Below are 8,490 nucleotides of genomic sequence, written 5' to 3'. Positions count from 1 at the left end.
GTGGTAAATTCAACATAGTAGTATTCTGTCTTTTTTTCCCCCCTTTTGGCAAAGTCCCATGTTAGGCAATGTTAGAATTCAAGTAAGTGACTGGGAAGGGTTCATTTCCTTCTTCTATTCAGTACCTTAACTTTCTTCTTCCATATTAATCCATCTTATTCTCTTTTTGATTACCCAAGTTTTCCTCTATTATCATTTTTCAGCATTGGTGCATTGAAAATGTTTTATTTTTCTGAATATTTTTCATCAGAAGCTTATTTTATTGAAATAGTAAGAGAATTCTAGAACTACCTCTATCACCTACATATCCTTTGCCCTTGAGTTTTGAAAAACACAGAGCCTTTTCTCCTCTGTTGGGAAAGCAATACAAACCTGAACATGACTTGATGCTTTAAGTTGTGACATCTGAACAAGTCACTCTGACTCTGTATGCTTCATTTTTACCCAGGGATAAGTGTGTGTGTAGGGGTGTGTGTGTGTGTGTGTGTGTGTGTGTGTGTGTGTGTGTGCGTGTGTGTGTGTGAGAGAGAGTGAGAGAGAGAGAGAGAAAGAGAGAGAGAGAGAGAGAGAGACAGAGAGAGAGAATATGAATGAGATCAGCAATTTTCAGACTGAGCCTTTGGAACCTGAGATTATGGGAGGGAGAAGCTGAGTTAGTGAGACCCCTGTCCTTCTTCAACCAGAGTCATTGTTGTTATTAGTTTTCTATAAGGGCTTTCAGCATTAGAGTTGATTTGAAAGATAGTTTCTATTTTTTAAATGAGAAAACTATAGAATCCATGAACCTTAGGTTCCTCCCACCTCTAATATCTTAAATTAACTGCACGTAGTTAGATGCTCCCAATGGGAAAGAATGGTTAAGAATGCGGTCTCTGTCATGTATCTCTGTGTCTGAATCACAAGCACACCACACTGTGAGTTTTCAGGCAAGTTATCCTCTCAAGGAGAATATCTCCTCTTTAATATGAAGATAATCTACAGTTTGGGTTCCGGCATTAAAAAAATAAAATGGAAATAATAGTTGTACCAACCTCAAAGGATTATGGTAAGAACAAAATTAGATAATTTACAGTGTCCTGCAAATAATCAATGCTCAATAAGTGTTAGTCATTATAATTAGTCTGGGGAAACATTTGAATTGTACATGGTATGTTCACCTTTCTTTATTAATTCATCTGTGTTTATTTCAAATAAGCCATATCCTAGAACAATACTCTAAAGGCATTAAAATAGAATATCTCATACTTTGGTGCTCTTTTAACTTGATATTGCAGGAAATTTTTATTTATATAATTTTAAAGTGTTAACCTAAGAGCAAGCTGACCTCCAAAATATACTCTATAATCTCGTGGCTATATAGATTTTTGGTCAAAAGTTTTAGTTAAAAGTTAAAATGAAAAAATAAAGATGAAATAAATGGTTTCTGTGGATTATGCTTTGCTGAACATCAGCTTTTTCATACATTTTAAGCATATATTTGCAGAATTTTATTTTTTCTTTGAGTCTCAGTTTATTCAACTGTGAAGTAGAGACTGGACTAGAAAATTTTACGGATTCAACATAGATAACTTGAAATTTATTTCACATAATGTGGCACTTGAATCCATTTGTTTCATTTCTCCAGGCCTGTTTCCTCAGCTGCAAACTGAGGAAAAAAATGTTCCTACCTATCAGCTGCCTTTAATCATAGCATTCGAATTTTAAGTCTTCTTTCTTATGTTCCTCCTCAACGAAGTTACTCTATGACTACATACATAATCATTCAAGCATATTACAAATTAATTTCTAAACATATGTTTCTAGGTGCACAGTTAAAGGCTTGTCAACATAGAACAGGCAATTGCTGAGTGCTGGGGACACAATGGTGAAAAGCTATGATCCCTGCCTTCAGGAACTCAAACATCAGATTTATGATGATGATGATGATGATGATAGAGAGAGAGAGAAATAATAAATGCAAAGATAATTGCCTTAGTGGCAATACTGGAAGCTGGAAACAGAAATGAAGAGAATCAAAATGAGCCTAGTGGCACTGTGTTTGTGAGGGGAAGGCCAGGGGAACAGAATGAGAAAGAATGTTTCAGGCTGGAGGAACACTGTTGGCAAAGAGCTTGAGATGAGAGAGCAGGCTAGACCAGGAATTACAAATAGTTCAGAATTGTTGGAGTGTGAAATGCAAAAAGAGAAGGAGATGGGATAGCCAAACAGGGGCCTGCTCAGAGCTTTGTGAGGCATTTAATTGAATAATATTTGGTCATATGTTAAGATCATGCAAGTGTAATTGTAATGCGAAGTTTTAAAATCTAAGTAGAAAAGCAGTTTTAATGCAAATTTTTGAAACTATTAGAAAAATATAGAAGTTCAGGATCAATATTTTTCTATGTTGCCTTAGAAGAAACAAATACAGGGAAAGTAAGAGTACACGGGAAAGAACACCAATCCATCTTGCTTTAAAATGTTCCCTGAGGAGCTTTTTTTTTTTTAATCAGATGACTATGATTAAGGTTAAAGATGTACTTCTAAGGCAGATGTAAGATAACACATCTTGCTTTTCTAAAACTCTCTTTGGGTTTTCATTTTTGTGAACATGAAGATTCAATGTAATCTTAGTTATTTAGATTTTTCCCAGTGATTTTTTTTTTTTGAGAGCCTTACTCTGTTAAAAAAAAAAAAAAATCTATACACTTGATTACTTGGCATCTGATCTGTTCCTATACTTTGGGTGGATTGAAAATTATTTGTTTCTTGAATAAAATGGAAATACAAACACAGCACATCTGATCTATAAAAACAAAAAGATTATTGATTATTTCAATTCTGGTTCCATTTTGTTTTTTTTTTTTTTTTTGAGTTGGAGTCTCACTCCGTCGCCCAGACTGGAGTGCAGTGGCCACTCCCGGCCACCGCAGCCTCGGCCTGCTGGGCTCCTGCGATCCTTCCACCTCAGCCTTCCGAGTAACCGGAATTACAGGCATGCGCTGCCACACCTGGCTAATTTTCTGATTTATTGTAGAGATGAGGTCTCGCCTGCCCAGGCGGGTCTCGAACCCGCGGGCTCAGGCAATCCACTCACTTCAGCCTCCCAAAGGCACGGATTACAGGCTGAGCCACCGAACCCGGCTCTGGTTCAATTTTTGTAGAAAGAGTACAGGACTCAGAAGTTACAGATTCAAGGTTCCGCTATTTATTTATTTGCTTTTCTAAAATTGAAGTTCTACACCCATCTTATTGTTCTGGAAGACTTGCATAAAAACCAGAAGTACCGTGCCTTCCCCTCATTTCCCATTTCCCACAGTCAAGCACTTCCAAAACTTTTACCTCAATATTAATTTTACTTCCATATCTCCAAATAGTATGCTTTTATTACTTTTTCTTGAGTTTTGAAAAGTTTTAGTCATCATCTATTGATGTTCTCTTAGAACAGATAAGGTTTCATTTTTACACCACTGTCTCCCCCTACACAAAGCCCCAATATCAATATGCATAGTTCCCAATTCCCCAAATTTCTAGTCTAGTTATATAATAATTCAAGTTAGATCAAGATTCACAGTTTATATTATTACAATATAATATAGTTACAGCTCAGTCATGTAGCATATACTAATTATTTTGTGTTTTTTTGCATAATGTTTTGTTACATTTAGGGTTAACAGCTGTCTTTACTTTTTAGTACCATAGTTTTCTATGAATAGATCACTAATTTAATCCCAAAGTCTTCACTGTTTCAATATTCTCTGAACATATTCATACACTCCAAGAATGATATCTAATCTAGAAGAACTCCCAACTCTGACACTTTTAACCTATTCCAATTTGAGTTGTCCTTTCGCCATCATCCTAGGGAATCCCTTTGCCTCTTTCATGTGATAGATTGCTTGTGTTCGACATTTTCTCTTCGTCTTGATTTAATCTCTATGTTTCTCTTTGCCAAGATGCCAAGTGCTGATGGAGAGAGTCAGCGACCAAGCGGGCTGATCCCAGTTTGACTGATTGTTAACAGTTTTACTGAGGTGTAATCATTATACAAACATTGCACTTATTTAATATATACACTTTGATGAGTCTGATAGGTCCTGATTTGAAAGTGGAAAAACAGAGACAACTCCAAAGGAAAGAGAATATACATTGTTTCTCCTCCAGGTACAATAGGTTAATACACACAACCCAGGACGTGGGTCCAGCCTACCCCAGCTCCAGAGCCTGGCCAGGTAGGTTTCTGAGCAGGTGGCTGCTAGCTGGCATGCCACAGCCCAGTCAGTTGTGTAGCCTTCCCCTTATATCTCTAAGATGTAAAGGAGGGGGGCTGATCTCATTTTAGATTTATAATTATCAATACCAGTTGGTCGCTCAACGGTGTCAAATTCATCCTTTTACAGACTCTAAAGGGTATTTTAAAACCTCTCAGAAACCAAAACCAAACCAAACCTCTTGACTTTCCTCAAACCTGTAACTATGTTCCTTCCCCCATACTCTCAGTAAATAATCTTGATTTTACTCTTCTGGGAAAATAAAAGTCATCAGATGGGAATTCCATTGTGTACTAAAAATGAAACCGACAAACCGACCTACATTTGTACCTATCTCATGCACCTTCTGATAAGCTATTTCTCCTTTGCGTGTATCTCGGAATCTATTCTTTTCATGCTCTCAAAGCCTTATAATGTCAATCCCTCTTCTTTTTTTATACAGTCAATTTTTGTCAAATAAATGTATTTTCTGATCATTTTAAAACATGCTCAAACCTCAAAAACCATAAATTAATCATCTAACCTCCCAACTAGCCAAAACAACCAATATGCAACAAACAGCCCTCCCTCTCTCCAACATTATTCTTTGGCTATTTTTCCTCCTTCCCTTTTTTCAGTCAAACCTTTTCCAAAGAGCTGTTTTTAATTCTCATGTCAATAACTATATTTATACCTCAACCACTCTATTGTGGCTTTTTGCAAAGGCTCCAGTGACCTCCAAAAATAAAAGATTGACTTCTCGTATCGTACAACGTTGATCACAGTTGTATTTCTGTAATAGTCTTTTTCCTGGGCTTACATGACACAATTTTATTTGCTCTGCTTTTTCATTCTTCTCTCATGGCTGCTTCTCCTTTCACATTACACTGTCCTGTACTTGACTACAGAATTTTTAAAAGCCTTTTCCTTGGCTCTTTTCTTCTCACTCTCTTCTCTTTCCCAGAGATTTACGCATGTATATGGCTAGAAGTATTGCCTATAAACAAACAAACAAATAACACATTTTTATCTCTAACCAAGAATTTTAAAAAAGTTATTATTATTCTTAATTTAAAAAAAATTGAGACAGGGTCTCGCTGCCATCACCCTGGCTGGAATGCAGTGGCACAAATCACTCACTGTAACCTTAAACCACTGGGCTCAAGCGATTCTCCCAGCTCTGTCTCCCAATTACTAGGACTATAGGCATACACTACCATGCCTGGCTAACTTTAAAAAATTCTCTGTAGAGGTGGGGTCTACCTCTGTCGCCCAGTTCTCAAACTCCTGCAATCTTCTTGCCTTGAAGCACCAAGATGCTGGGATTACAGAGGTGAGCCACTGCACCTAGCTCCCTAGCTAAGTTTTCTTTGCTGAACTCCAGGCCCATATATTTGATTGCAGACTTGACATCTCTTCTTGGAAGTCTTAAGGGCACCTCATGTGCAACACACCTTCATGATCTTTCCTCCAATGTGATTCTCTTCTAGTGTTCAGTTAATGACATTGATTTCTCTCCAGTTATGTTAGCCAGAGCATCCATTACCATTACCAACCTAGTTGGTGATACTCACGATTGAAATATCTCAAATCCTCCCATGTCTCTCCATATTTACCATCCAGGTAAGCTACCAGCACCTATTATCTAAACTTCCTTGAGGGTCTCTTAATTGGTCCAACTACTTCTCTGTCCCTCAATCTGTTCTCCACACTGTAGCCATAGTCATCTTTAAAAAATGCAAATCTAAGTGTATCATCCTTCTACATGACTCTTTTCTGTTCTCAGGATGACAAAAACTCTTTAATTTGGTCTATAGTGCTTACATGCTCTCCCTCTTACTTCCCCTGCCTTGGTGAGCACTTCTAATTCATTGTTGTACCAGCTATGCTGGCCTTCTTATAGTCCCTCCAATGGAGGAACATGTGCTGCCTTTCCCTGCCACAAGATCTTTGTGCTAACCTGAAAGTCAATTAACATAGCTTACTGGCTAAGCATAAAGCACCTGAAGTCTAATTTTCAAGACAGACTGCTTGGGTTCAAATTTGGATTCTATAGCTTACTGAGTTGTGCAATCTTGAGTAAGTCATTTTTACCTCCTGCGCCTCAGTATCCTCAACTATAAAGTTATTGTTATTATGATCAAGTGATCATTTGTAGGGATGACTCTGCCCTTTCATTTCTTGCCTAATTTCTTCACAAACTTCTGTTCTGACCTACAGCATCACTTTTTCTGAGAAGCCTCACTAACCTTTCTGACTGAATCCAGTGACTCCATTGTAGAGTAAATTTTCTCATATCTTGAGTCTCTTATTGGTAATGCTTGCTGTAAGGACAATCTTATACAGGGGTCCTCAAACTACGGCCCGCGGGCCACATGCGGCCCGCCGAGGACATTTATTCCCATTTTGTTTTTTCATTTCAAAATAAGATATGTGCAGTGTGCATAGGAATTTGCTCACAGTTTTTTTTTTAAACTATAGTTCGCCCTTCCAACGGTCTGAGGGACAGTGAACTGGACCCCTGTTTTAAAAGTTTGAGGATCCCTGATCTTATATTTACTTATGTGAATGATTTACGTGTTATTTTTGTCAATATTTTATCTAGAATGTGAGCTCCAGGAGTACAGGGATTGTGTCTATCTTTGCTATTTTTTTTGGACTGAACACAATGCCCAGTACGTGGTAGGGTCTCAATACATATCTATTGACAGAAAAAGAGGGTAAGCAGCCCTCATGGAAGACAGTGGGGATGCTCCTGGAAAAAAACCCACAGTAATTGATAATAGTAATTAACAAGTTCAGAGAAGGAACACGTGGTGAATCAGGGCAGTTAAGCTGTGCTGATGCTCTCAGTTCTTTAGGAGGCAACCGAGCAGAAGGAGTCTCTGCTCAGCAAGGCAGGGTTTCGTGGAGATTTTGTATCAGACACACAGACCTGGGTTGAATGCCTGGCTCCATAATCTGCTGCTGTGTGACCTTTGTCAAGTCACTTAACTCCCCACCGTCTGTTTCATCCATAAATTACACCACAATGCCTAGCAGAGCCAATTCTTGTTAACTAGGCAGCTGAATGTACAGGATTTTGATTGACCTTAAGCATATTACACGATTATCCAAGGGCCCATGAGAACCAGCAAGCCTCCCTCTGTGACACAGTGACAAACTGCCATCCCCATTGTCCCTCCTCCCAAGAGTAAAACAAAACAAAACAAAAATCTTGTGCTTTTGGTCATAAAACCAAAGAGTGTATGAATCTGTGTGAACTTGGAAAACAGAGTTCCAAGGTCACACCCAGAGCAAGTGAGTCTCCTCTTCCCTGGTGTTTCATTTCCAAGTTTCACAGAGGCTGTGGGTGGGCTGGCTCCAGGCAGGCTCAGAGGTTACTGGTCCTCTTTGGGGAGAGACTGACCTCAGAACAGAGATGAGCCTTCGGTCCCTGACAAGACAGCCCTGCCCTCATGCCAGCTGGATCCAGCTAACCACCACTGCAATCTCTGAGCAAGCCTATTTTCTCCTGCTTTTTTTTTTTTTTTAAATTCTGCTGAGTCCGTTCCTTGAGAATCACAGAGAAAGTGATTCCTTCCTCACTTCATTCAAGGAAAAAAAAAAAATCCCCTTCTCTCAGAATAAAAAGCATAAGCCTCCTGCCCACCTCTTGTGCAGCAGGCCACTTTGCTGGGATGAGTGGAAGTCTCTAGGTTTGAATTTTTTAGTGGAGGATTGAGCTACAGACAAGCCAGGGCCATGGCGACGTCCGCGAAAGACGCACATTTCTTCTCTGAGCTGTCCCTGTTCTCCTCTCGTTCAAACTTGTGGGGCCGACGGGGGCTGGAAGTTTTAGGGGGTAGCGTGTGTCTGTAAGTAGAAGCGGAATTGCGTGTGCCTTTTGTTTGCGGTCAGGAGTATGCTGTGCTTGAACTTGACGTGTGTGCATTCGGAGCAGGATTGCGAGTGCGTGCGTTCAGGAATATGCGGTGATTGACCTTGTCATGGGTCTGTGCTGGAAGAAGGATAACGAGAGACGGTAGGGGGACGGGGTGCGCACGAGCAAGGGCAGAAAAGTGGTCGTTGGTACGTGGCGTGTGCGTGTAGATGAGGAAGAAGGTGGACACTTCGCGTGCGTCCGGGAGGGTCTGAGGCGCTACGAAAGGACACGTGCGGACAGGGCTTCTACGCGAAAGTGCAGAAAGGGGCAGTGTGTACGTGGTGTGTGTGCGCGCGCGAGGGTGAGCGCCAGGGGCCGCCCGCCCGCGCGGCTCCCCGT

Source organism: Carlito syrichta, unplaced genomic scaffold (assembly GCF_000164805.1).
Source record: "Carlito syrichta isolate Samal-C Ts95f unplaced genomic scaffold, Tarsius_syrichta-2.0.1 Scaffold305437, whole genome shotgun sequence".
In the NCBI taxonomy this organism is placed as follows: Eukaryota; Metazoa; Chordata; class Mammalia; order Primates; family Tarsiidae; genus Carlito; species Carlito syrichta.
Note: the sequence above shows the minus strand (reverse complement) of the source record.